Source organism: Sturnus vulgaris, chromosome 3 (assembly GCF_052056855.1).
Source record: "Sturnus vulgaris isolate bStuVul1 chromosome 3, bStuVul1.hap1, whole genome shotgun sequence".
Taxonomy (NCBI): Eukaryota; Metazoa; Chordata; class Aves; order Passeriformes; family Sturnidae; genus Sturnus; species Sturnus vulgaris.
Window position 1 is genome coordinate 31537685 of NC_142245.1, and position 12222 is coordinate 31549906.

General features: G+C 45.1%; 1 long non-coding RNA gene across 1 annotated transcript; it reads right to left on the reverse strand.

Moving 5' to 3' along the window:
• Positions 1–1388: 1388 nt before the first annotated feature.
• Positions 1389–7625, reverse strand: LOC148224264 (uncharacterized). The gene is made up of 3 exons (XR_015802254.1): positions 7123–7625; positions 5845–5944; positions 1389–3875 (listed from the first exon to the last, which is right to left on the reverse strand). It is a non-coding gene; the product is annotated as an uncharacterized LOC148224264 (long non-coding RNA).
• Between the last annotated feature and the right edge of the window lie 4597 nt (positions 7626–12222).

A 12222-nucleotide genomic window follows, 5' to 3' on the forward strand; every position in this document is an offset into this window, starting at 1 on the left:
GGTAAGTCTGGTGCCCAGCTCTGGACTGTTTATAAAGACAAGCTAAATTAGTCCAGTTCTCCAATTATGTTCAAGGGGCCTCTTTATACAGTCCTTTATCCCTCCCTTTACATGTCACATCTATGATGGAAGGGCTGTTGTTTATGGAAGAAGAACATGTCTTTTTCTTCATCTTCCCCTGAAGACATTTCCTTAGAGATGAGACAGACAGAAGCAGAGGGTGGTGATATTGAATCCTTGTGGGTGGGTACACGGTGTTTCTGTGACTGGGTCAGGATGAAAGCTCTACCTATGGGGCAGGCTTTCCTGGCAGAGACATCTCTCAGTTGTGTGTCTTTCTTGTTTTCAGCCTGCTGTATGGTGTAGTGCTGTGGTGCTCACTTCACAGTTGAGAAATGCCCTTCTCCATCACGTTCCTCACACTCAGGATTTGTGCCTTGGCAGAAGCATTGCCTATGCCATGCAGCCATGGGATGGTTGCCTATCAAGCCACTGACCAGCATGTGGAAAAGTGTCTGAGGCTGGCAAGGAAGCCACAGTCCTTTGTGCTCAGATGAGAGAGGAGATAGACTCCTGCCCAGAAGTTCTGTAGCAGGAACGGAGCAAGGAAGGGTGTCTGCCTTACCTCAAGTGATTTTGTTGGCACATTTCACCCTCTTCTTCCAGGCAGGTATCTTGGCAAAGCTTGACAGGAGCCTGACTTAATGTGAAGTTCCCATCACTTCCTTCTCCAGACAATCAGTTTGTAACTGCAGCTAGGGGTGAGGGGCAACAGGTGTGGGTGGGGAAATAAAATTTGCTTGAGTTTAGAGTGACCTTTTGAGTTGACTACAAAGCAATACGAAAAATAAACTTTCTCAGTCTTACTAGATGGAGAGACAAATCCTAATATTTAAAAATATAAATTATAAAAATAAGAAAAATCCTAATAGATGATGTTGTCATTTTTTAACTGGGATGTGTGAGGGAAGATCTCACTCCCACCATCTTCTGGGAAGAAAACAAAACACATCTCTGTTTTCATTTGTTTAGTGCTGTCATCTCAGCAGCCCCCTCACTGACTCTTCCTTCTTGTTATCTTGTTATTCTTGTTATCACCTGGGGAAGGCAGCCATGCCTCCTACCCCATGGAGGCCTGGGGAAGCAGGCTGGGAAGTCATTTGGTCTCAGTGGGAATCCACGCAGAAAGAGAGGGATGGACTTCAAAGATCAAAAAGAAAATATCTCTGGGAAAATGCCATTGGAAAGTTAAGAAAGCACTGAGCACTATTTCCTTCAGGCTATGCTTTTTGTTGTTTTGAGTCAGCAAGGTTAACCAGAGAAATAGAGCAGAAAGTTGAGATTTTTGGGAACTGCTACAGTTGGGTTTTCAAAGCCTTCCCACATCCTTTAAAGAAAAACAACAAGCTTTATTTACACAATGCATATTCTTCCTTTCTTAACCCAAAACTGGCTGTGCAGAGAAGAAGTGAAATGCTAAGTGGATGATAGCAAAGAACAAGAACAGAAATAAGGAGGGATGTCTTAATGAGCTCCTCCACAACACCAAGGGTCCTGTCCATCAGGGCTGTCATGTGTTCTTCTCGAGGCTGCATCTTTTGACAGGATCCACCTTCCTGCCAGGGCAGGCCCTGAGCTCTCAGTCAGCTCTTTCCATGTCTGACTCGGCATGTCATGTTCGAATTCTGTCGAGGTGTCACCAGGCTCCTGTCCTCACAGAGCAGCAGCCGTGTTCAATGAGGTAATGAGCTGAGAAGATTTGTGGGTGTGCATATTGCAGCGGGTTCAGCCCATGCAATCCATGTAAAGAGCACTAAGTCTGCATTATTTGTCTTAATCTGGTGCTCTTACAGAAGCAGCTGCTACTGGGCCTGAATATTTTATCAGGACAGGACAAACAGAGCTAGAACAGGCATCCATCCCAAAGTCAAGTGGACAGACTCCTATTGCTCAGTGCTGTGATTGCTGAAGCCTAAGAATCAGGTTAACATCCATTTGTCCTCATCCTTTGGTTTGACTGAAGCAGCCTTATGTTGCAGGATTGATTCAGCCCCCACTTCATCCTGTAGCTACTGTGAATAGTTCCCTGTTCTTCCCCAGAATTAGGGAGGGGAAGGCACTCTGTGCCCTCACTCAAGGTGAAAGAAAAGTATCTTTCCAGAGACAGAAGAGGTAAATGGTAAGATCCATGTGTTGCAAAACTTGAAGGCCATGATCTCTGCTTGTCATTGATTCCTGCATGGGGCTCCCAAAAATGTTCCTGTTAATGTGGTATACCTGAGACAAATTCCCAGCCAGGGTAAACTGAAGTAGAGCAGTCAAGTCACTGACTCCAGTGGACTTGAAACACTTTAGTTCCAGGCAAATATTTTAAATTTAAGACACAAGGCAAGACACCCTGCTAACAGTCAGAAAAAGGACTAAGTGTATTTGTACATGTGCCAAAGGGAGCAAATACCTCCGCTCCTCCAAGTCAAGAGTGTAAAGGCCTGCATTTTGGGTGTGAAGATCCCACCATGCAAACTGTTTCATGATCCTTGGGTGTGACTCCAGCTAGGTGCTGGAACCCTTTGTGTGTGTAGCACATGTGAATCTGACCCAACAGACTTGCTGCCTTTTTAAGTGATTTTAGGCTGTCTTTGCAGAAAGTTCACAGGGATTCCATATTCATAGCTCTGCTATACATCCACTGGCTGGCTCAAAAGATGCTGAGAGCTGGCATCCTCACTGCTGGCCCTGGCTGGGGAATAATGGCAGAGCCCTGCGTGAGAAGCTGTTCTTCTCCTACCCTCTTGATAGAGAGATGATGAGATGATTTTATTCACCGGGGTTGTCAATCTAACACCTTTCAGCAGCAAGAATTCTGTTTAGAATAAAACAATAGACCCAAAGTTGATAATCAGATGCAAATTATGTATCAGTATGCAGAAGATAAAGATAAGATTTGCATAAAATGTTTGTGTGACAGCAGCTAAGTATCCCTAATTTTTTCCCAGAAGGTATCAAAGAACAGAAAACAATAATTCCTCACCCAGTTCATCTCCCCTCCTTTACTACAGCCCTCAGCCTGCAGTCCTGTATTGGAAGGCAGACACCTTTATCAGAGAAGTGCCTCCTTCCTTCCCACCTGCTGAAGGGAGCAGCCTGCTGCAAGGAAGCTCAGGTCAGGTCAGGCTTGGTGGCAGACACTGTTTGTATCTTTCCTCAGGAATCTCTTTTCCAGAAGGGAAGCCATTAGCTAAGAAGGTAAAATGAATTTGCTACTGCTCTTCTGTATTTACAGAGCTTGTTCAACAACTGCTCTCTGTGGAGCTTAAAATAGTCTCTTGAGGATAGGAAACATCTCAGCTTCAATCCAACATCTACTTCTTCTGTAAAAAAAGCAATCTAGGGTGCCAGTGCTGGCATGGTTTCTCTTTTGCAAGCAGGCAAGAGCTTCTCACGCTGTGGATGCTCTGGATGTGTACTTTGGCCAGTCTCCAGCTCAAAGCACTCTCCTTCTGCTTCCACTGTTTTGTTGGAGTTTCGGGCCAGTGTTGCTCAGGGGCTGTGGTGTCTCCCAGAGCAAAGGGGACTATTCACCAGTGCTAACAGGTAACCTGCAGGTTTAAGTGTGTTAGCCAAATCCTGATGCTCTGCAGTGTGGCTGCTGCACATCCTTGGGTGCAGGTCTTCCCAAGGAGTGCAAGCAAGATGGCTTCAACAACGTGAGTGTCCTCAATGACTCCTTCTCTGCATCTCAGCATCAGCTGAGGACTTTTGGTGCACCACTCAGAGGACGCCAGTATCACCCTTGCTTGGAGACTGTAGAGATCCCTCCTACACGATGCCAGCCAGCCACGCTGTGCTGGTCAGGGTTAGCCACATCTTGGACACTGGGAAAAATAAGTGCAAGAGGAAAGAGTGTTCTTAGGATGCAGGGGCTGTGTGACTCTTTTCAAACCCTGAAGCAGTGTCACACAAACTAAAGGGAAAGCCTGGGGTTCTCCAGAGATGCCTGTACACACAGGAGTCTGACTCATCTGTGGCTGCCCAGGGGCCCCTCTGTCAGATGGAGAAGAGCTGAGCCGTGGCAGTTGCAGCAGCGGCTGCAGCAGCAGCAGTGCCCTATTCTCATAATTCATCGCCATCTGCTTCTCCCAGTCAGACTCTATAGCTATTTTCCCCCCACCAGACTGTTAAAAACATGCTTTGATTTTTGTCTTCCATGCAGTATTTTATTTATGATAGTTCTGGACCAATCTTAATTACAGTGCACCAAGGGAACTGTAGAACAGTCCCACCTTCTCCAAGTCTAGTTCCACATATTAGCTATTTTCTTCCAACAGTTATAGATATGTGTAGATGTAGTCTCTCTCTTCCCCTCCCTTTCTTTTTTTTTCTTTCTCTCTTTCCCACTGGATGTATGTATATATGTGAACCAGAGAAAGAAACAAAAAAGTGAATGCTTGAAACAAATTAGTTTGCATTACACAGCTGACCGGCTTTCTTAGAGAAGGCTGGATACTGGGAATTCGGCATTTCCCCTTTGATTGATTGTCTCTGTGTCTTGGGAGATTAGAATTTGGCATTTTGAGTCACACATGACAAGTCTAAAAGTAACAAAAATGCACCTGTGACATAAAATCAGGCCTAAGATATCTTATCCTTTCCTTCCTTGGCTTCATAAATGTGCGTCTTTCATTTGCATTACTGTTTACTTATTTAGGACAGACAGGGATAGCAGCATTTTTCATCACAAAGCATTTGATAAAGTACTTTACAAGAGGTAATACAGCGGCTGCCCAGGATGGATAGTGTGCCCAAGACTACAAAACTTCCATTAACTGACACTGTCTTCCAACAACTCCACTGACAATGATTTTGTATTCTTTCTGCCATACAAAATATTTTTAGATTGGAATTAACCTCTCTCTGTGTTTGTGTGGGTGGATGCATGTGTGTGTGTATATTATTACCCTTGGTATTAACAACTGCAATATGTACCTGCTCGTTTTGCTTTATAAACAAGCAGAATGTACTGAATATCAGTGAGCTTTGTGCTGAAAGCAGGACAAGCTCTGTACCTATGAGGAATGAAGAATCCCAACCATGAGGAATGTGTAATCATGCATTCATGTTATTGCTTTTAAAATGTAAGAATGAGGTTACAATCTCTTTCTCTTTTAAAGGCCCCTTTCAGTTCCTCTACAATTTTATCTCATGAAATGTGTTTGGCTTGAAGAAGACCAGGCTGGCTCTGAAAGCAAGCGAGAATATTTGTGCAACATCTGAAGGAGAGCTTATCAAACAATAGTGTAGTTTATTAAAGATTTAACCCCTTTGACATTTTCATTTTTGTTTACTGTTTGTTCACATCCCGCTAGCTCAAGGATATACTGTTTATTGTCCTTCAGATTTTCTGTATCATTAATTCTGACTGGAGGCTCCAGCAACAGCTGTATTTGAAGAAACTAGAATATAATTGGAAGAAATTATCAATGATTTTGTTGATGCCCTCTTACTTTCTTATTGATTTCACTGGAAATCATCAGCTTGATTGTATTCCCACAGAGCTCAAATGGAAAGGGGTGATATGTGTGACTGTCACGATCTCCTGGAGTTTAGCTGTGTGTGCCAAGGGCACAAAAGTCCTCTCCTGCTTGGGGTGAGTAAGCCACCCCCATTCCCAAGACTCCCCTTTCCACCCTGGCAGCCTTTCCCCTCCAAGCTGGGTGCTATAAAGAGGATAGAAAAGAAAAAGCACATCCAGGGAGGGACTCACCCTGCTGCTGCCACAGAGTAGAGTTGCTTGCCCAAGGGTGAAGTGAAAATCTTTGGGCTGCAAAATTAAATTTTACCTACCCTGATGATAAGCCTTGAGGGAACTCTGATTAAAGAGGTATCTTCACCTTCTTCTATTTTGACTACAAAGAGAGGCTTATTGAAAGGTTGATTCTGATCCCTGCTAAGAAAAAAAGTAAAGGAGAAAGACAACAAAATTCTTCTCGCTTCAAGATTTTAGAGTTAGGTCTTACTGACAATACAATATTTTCTGAAAGTGTTACTTGAGGAGGAATATTTTGAATCTAAAATCATTTATATTACCTCCACTGCAATATGTTTGCCACTTTTTCATGAGCCTCTCTGAGTCCAACATAAACACATTATCCTGCAAAATCTTAAATAAAGGTAGGTTAGACATTGCTTCCGCAACAGGCAATTTGCTAAATCAGGGATGATAAATGTAGAACTGTGGATTGAAAATGAAATGAGATCCTCTAGCCAGACAAACAAGGGGGGAAATGTGCTCATATGAGAAATTTTTATTGGTAATTTCTTGATTAACCAATGCTCATTTTCCAGAGAGAAAGGCATCTCTTGGTTCCTGCAAAATATTTTTTCTCAGGCATCTTTTATATATCTGCTGTTTTATATCTGTTATTATATATCTGCTTTTATGTATCTGCTATTTTCAGAAACTGAGAGGTACACGGGGATTACAGAAAAGTATTTAACATGAGACATGTCACACAGGATGTTTGGAGCAGGGATGAGCTCATGCCCTGTCAGCTGCAATGACTCAGATCCATGTTACTCCCAAGACCAGGTGTGCCCAGGGCAGCTGGACTGGATCTTCAGGCACAAGGAAACACTTTTTGCCTTATTCTTCCCTGACTCCCTCTTCATATCAGCCCTTCCAACTCCACTGGCTTCATTGCAAGGGCGGGACTGTAAGGGAATTAAGGAAGGGTGTGAGGCAAGTGAGAGGGTGCACAGAGGTGGGATGGAGAAAAATAAGGGCTAGCTGGCCAGAAAGAAGGGACAGAGCTGCCAGAGCATGGGGACCCTGCCCAGCCTCCCCCCAACAAGCCTCCCCTTGCCACACCCACTTCCCAGGACCACATTTCAGCCCAATCAGGGCCACCAGACCCTGCTCCAGCAAGCAGTGCCTTCTTCATCCCGGTTTGCCCCAAGCTTCAGATGTCTACTTGCTCCCAGCACCTTTCCCATGCTTCAAGCTGCTCCAGTGTCCCTCTTTCGTCCCTCCCCCAGGCCATTTTCCAGCCTCTCCTTTCTCTGCCCACCCTATTAACTCCTGAGTCAGTGCTACCTGACTCCCCACTAGCTCCTTCCTCTCACCTGGATCTTGATGGTTCCCCCAGTCCTCTCTGAAGCTGGGTGGAGAGGTGGCACCTGTCTCCCTCATTCTTCATGCCAAAGACCAGGAGAAATCAGAGTGGGGAAAGCAGAGACATCTATTCCTCAGTGTCAGCATCACATGCCATGAAACCTTCCAGCAAGTCAGATATTGTGGTCTACCTGCAAATCTGAGGGCTGCTGAAGAGCTGTAAATCTGATTCCAAATGGTTTTTGTTCCTTCAGAATACTGGTTTGTGCATCCTGATGGAATATGGCACTGCTCTTTGTGAAATAGAAATGAATGGTTTATTATTGGCTTATCAGAAATCAGTACTGGAGGTTGTTCCTCACAATGCACTTTGATTAGAACAGGAGATCAGGCCAGCAGTGTTTCCTTCTGTCTCTGTAATCAGAATGATTTGGTCCATCTGAAAATTATGCTATTTCCCACTAATTTTACTGATTGACATAGCTAATAGGGAAGTCTGCTTCTGCTCAGAGCCCTTGACTGATCTGCCTGGGGAAGTTTGGGTGCAGGAGCTGGTTTAGCAAGGAGAAGCGCCTCGCCCTTCAGTGGAGGGCAGCCACCTGGGGAGCTGCATGGACAGACTTCTTTGGAAACCCACAGGGTGAGTGTGCAACACTTCAGACATGAATTGATATGCCTTGAAACACTGCAGTGACTGGTGAGCCCCTAGAGGGAGGTTGCAACAGAGGGGATTACGTTTTTAAGCTTTAGGAAAGGGCCACCTGAACAAGAGGTAAGTCAATCCCTACCTTGGCTCCTGTGGCCCTGTATTTGTCTTTACCTCAGGCTGACACTCCCTATCATAGTCCTCTCCACCTGTGAGGCACCAAACAGTGGTGTGTGGTAAAGCTGGTTGCTCCCAACATCTTCAAGGCTCAGTACAGACCACCCGTGTGCCCGGCACATCACTCTGGAAGCAGCAATAGCAACAGCCATCAAAGTCCCTGACTTTAGTATCAGGCTAGCATGATTAGCTCTTTTTCTCTTTCTTCTGAGGACTAGATGTGACTGAGAAATCAATCAAACTTCAACTTCTGCCAGCCTGTGAAGGGTGGAGAAGGTGGAGGCTCCTAGCAGGTTGTATGATCTGTCATTTCTCTGGTCTGAAAGGCAGAAGAGGAGAAATGTCTTTGTTCCACATTCTGGATAACTTTCTTGGCATAATGAGCTAGCTAGCTAATAAGCAAGTAATTATACATTGGAATACACAGTTCAGTGGCAATGCTGTCTGTCTGCAGCCATGCTGAGAAATGAGGCAAGAAAGTACTCTGTTCCAGCTCTGCTCATCTCCCTGCCTTGCTGTCTGAGTTTGGGTGAGTCACACCTCAGCTCTGTGTTTCAGCCCCCTCCTCACACAGGGGAGTGCTCCTTCCTGCTCGCTTTTGATCAGGAGTGCAGCTCCTGGCTGAGACAGCCCTGCCAGCAGAGCCCCTCTGTGTGAGTGCAGATTCACTTGTGTTGATTGGAAGCAGGGAGGAGATGGGTGATCCTGGCCAGAGCAGCTCTGCTGGTGAACTGTCCCCTCAGGAGCAGTGTTTCAATGCTACACAGAACTCACACACTTGTGTCCCCAGGTAGCTCCAGCCCCAGTTTCTCTAAAATGATCAGAGCAACTCCAATGAAAAATATGTTGGTAAATGGGGTTGGTTTTTCTACAGTTTCCTCCCAGTAGGGTTTTTTTGTTAATTTCTTGTATGTAGCACCTAGTGTTACTTAGTTTTACAGTAATGGTTCTTCTAACTCTAAATTGCTGTACAATTGTGTTATAAATAGTCACGTTGAGTTGAAACAGAGTATTTCACCATGGATTTTCCAAAATGGATCAATTTACAGAGAAAAACCAATGATACTGCTGTGCCTTAAGGATGTGAGAATATTTAAGCATAGAGGTGACATGGAATTGTGTTTCAGACTCACCCTAAAGGAAAAGAGGGAGCAGCAATCCTTGGTGCTTGTGTGTGTGTGTGTGCATGTTGTGTTTTCCATCCTTTCAGCAGGCACAGTTCTGAACATTTTCTCTTCTTTCAACATTTCTTTTGCAACTTCTGGATTTGTGCAGTGATTTTCTGAGATATTTTCACTTCAACAGGCGGTTTGTTAAAAATGTAGCTGCAGTGTATCACCAGTCAGAAAGAAAAAGGATGTGTTTGTGTGTGTGTGTCTGTGTCTGTGTACAGACACAGATTAACACAAAAATAAAATCACTGGATCCTTGAGTCAAGAACTGCAGCAGTGGCAAATAACACCTGAAAATGAAGAGGCAATAACAACTTTTAAGGGTAGCTCATAGACTGTATATAATACCCAACAAGGAAACTACTTCTGCACAAGTTAACTGAAAGGGCTTTATTCTCAAATTCACTTAAAGCAGCTGAGCCTTGTGTGCTACTTTTGCACCATGGGTGCAAAATAGATCTGGGTCATGAGAAGGGAGTGGCTTTTAGATTTAGTCGGAGGGGCCAACTACCCATGACTTTCTTTGCGTGCCATATTTCTCAAAGCACTTGGACTTCAGGCATCCACATTTTCTTAATGTAATACAGGATCAAAACAGTGAGATGAAATAATGTTTTTATACAAGTGGTGTGTGTGCAGAGACTGCTGAGGAACACAAATGAGAGCTGAGAGACCCAGTCCTTGCAGATGAGCTCAGAGCATCCTCCCTCATGGAAGTAAGATTTGCAGCACTCTATCCCTCCAGACCTCATCAGCTTACAGAGCCAAAGCAAGGAAGTTCAGTGGCACTGAGACATGCATTGCCCAATAAGGTAGCTCTTTGCATTTTCTCCTTGAGCCTAGAAACCCTCTGATGTATTCACCTGCCACCCTGAGCTATAGGTACGAGCAGAGGAAGGAATGACAGTGAAACAGGCCATATAAGTCATTTTGAATTAAAACATTAAGTGTCCACATCCATCTCTGAGTGCCTCTGGAAGAGATAAGTACACTGGGGCCACTATATTTCCAAGAAGAACTCTGGCCTCAGGATTTCCAAAACTCAGGTCAAAGCCACGTTTATTTATAACTCTCCTGGAAGGAGTCTGGGCAGAGGGAAGATGGGTCAGGCTTGGAGAGTGGATTTGTAGTAGTGAAGGAAAATAGCAATAGGCTGGGGAGCTGCCAAAAAGAGTTGGAGGAAGCCTCCACCAGGCACTGGGCTGACTCAGGTATCTCCAGTCAAAACAGCCAGTGATGGTCAGGTGAGCTGGGGACTGCACACCCACTCTCCTGGGTGGAACAAAGCCCATCCCTGTGAAGGTCCGACTGCCCAAGCTGTTCGGGCTGTGGCAGTGCACATTGGCTTTGACAGCTACCAATTTCAATTCTATTTTCATTGTTGTATTGCAGTGAGAGACTGGTTGAGAGCTGCACAGCAGGGTATGGTTCCCCAGGAAGCAGTGGGACTCCTTCAGGCATTGAATGGGATGTTCTTCTCAGCAGCCTGCCTGGCACAATGTTGGATCTTTCTGCAACAAGCTCTGCCAGCTCTTGTGGTCTGGGATGGATAGTGAAGAGAGATTCTGGCAGGAAAATAGTTTACTCTGCAGCTACCTTTTAATATACAAAACACAAATGCTCAACCTCTTGAAGTGAGGGTGGCTCTCTCTAAGGATAAAAAGGGACTGAGGAACTTCTTGTGTGTAATTTTAAGTCACTGTATGCTGATAGAATCAGCTTCCCAAAAACTAGTGTGGCCACTGTGCAACTGAAGTGAGAACACCAGCTGAAGTGTTTTCTCACCAACCAGAGGTGTCAGGATATGTAAGCCACAGCCTCACCTGAGTGCTTCCACAGAAATGACTCTGCAGGATGGCTTCCTCCTCTCCTCAGGGAGACACGATGTACTGTGGCCAAAGGCTGCCTCCACCAAGGCCTCAGGAAGGTCCCAACTAAGAGTTGGATGAGCCAATAAACCATCCCCATGCTGTGAGCCGCGTTTAAAACCCCTTAAGGGAAACTCAAGTAGCACTTTCTCCTGGGAGTGCTGACAATTGGTTCAAACACAGCCCTCCGGCTGAAGGCATCTACTTCAGGAGTAGCTCCTTTACTGTCACCTCCACCACCACCACCTCCACCTCGGGGCAGGGATCACATGTTTTAGATCAGCTGCCGGGCACTGACAAAAGCTGTAATCGATGCACCTTTTGCTTGCAGTGGCAGAGGGCATGAACGGGGGAAAATCATGCCCGAACCCTTTGTATCTGTTCTTTGTGAAAAAGTATCCCTCTCCTCTCCAGCGCAGTCTGGGAGACGTGGGCTAGGAGAGGGCACCGAGGCAATAAAAGGAAGTGGAAGAAAGGAAGAACAAGTTCCTTTGACCAGCACCAGCTTGACATTTTCTCAACTCACTTTTAACACATGAAAGGGAGGGTGGGAAAGAAGAAGAAAGCATGAATGTAGAAGGAGAAGCAGGCAGAAGAGAAAAAAGATCAAAGAAAAGGTGAAACAAAAAGAAGATGTTCCTAGTGATGCTGAGACGCTTGTCTGCACCCCTATACCAGCCCAAATCTGTCCTAAAGCATAAGAGCAAAAAAAAAAAAAAAAACCAAAAAAACCCAGCAGGATCTCAGTCAAACTAGATATATAGGCTAAGAAGCAGAGAGATTGATAGAAAATATTGTGTTAAAAGCCTGTGGGTTTAGTGCACAAGCAGGGAGGGGGAAGTGGGGAGGGCACGGGGTGAGCACTTGAGCTAGGGAAAGAAGAGTGGCCACACATTGAGATCACAGGGCAAGGGATTGCAGTGGCTTTCAAATAAGCCTTAACCAGGAAACAGAAGTTTGCCAAAGTATAGTTGAGTAAAGGCAGGAGGCAGGAATAGCAGAATCCGATACAATAGGAACCAGCTGTCAGAAATCCCAGCACAGCCCTGTGACAAACAGCATCTGGGAAGTGCAGGGAGGAAGGGTGGTAAAGCTCAGGTAGGATGAATACCTTGGATGAACAATAGAGATGGACTCCCTCTCCATCACTCCTTTCAGTACCAAACACTATCTGTGATGAGAAGAGGTAATCAAAAATGCAGAGAATACACAAGAGGCTCAGAGGTACCACTAGTGGTGTAAAATTCA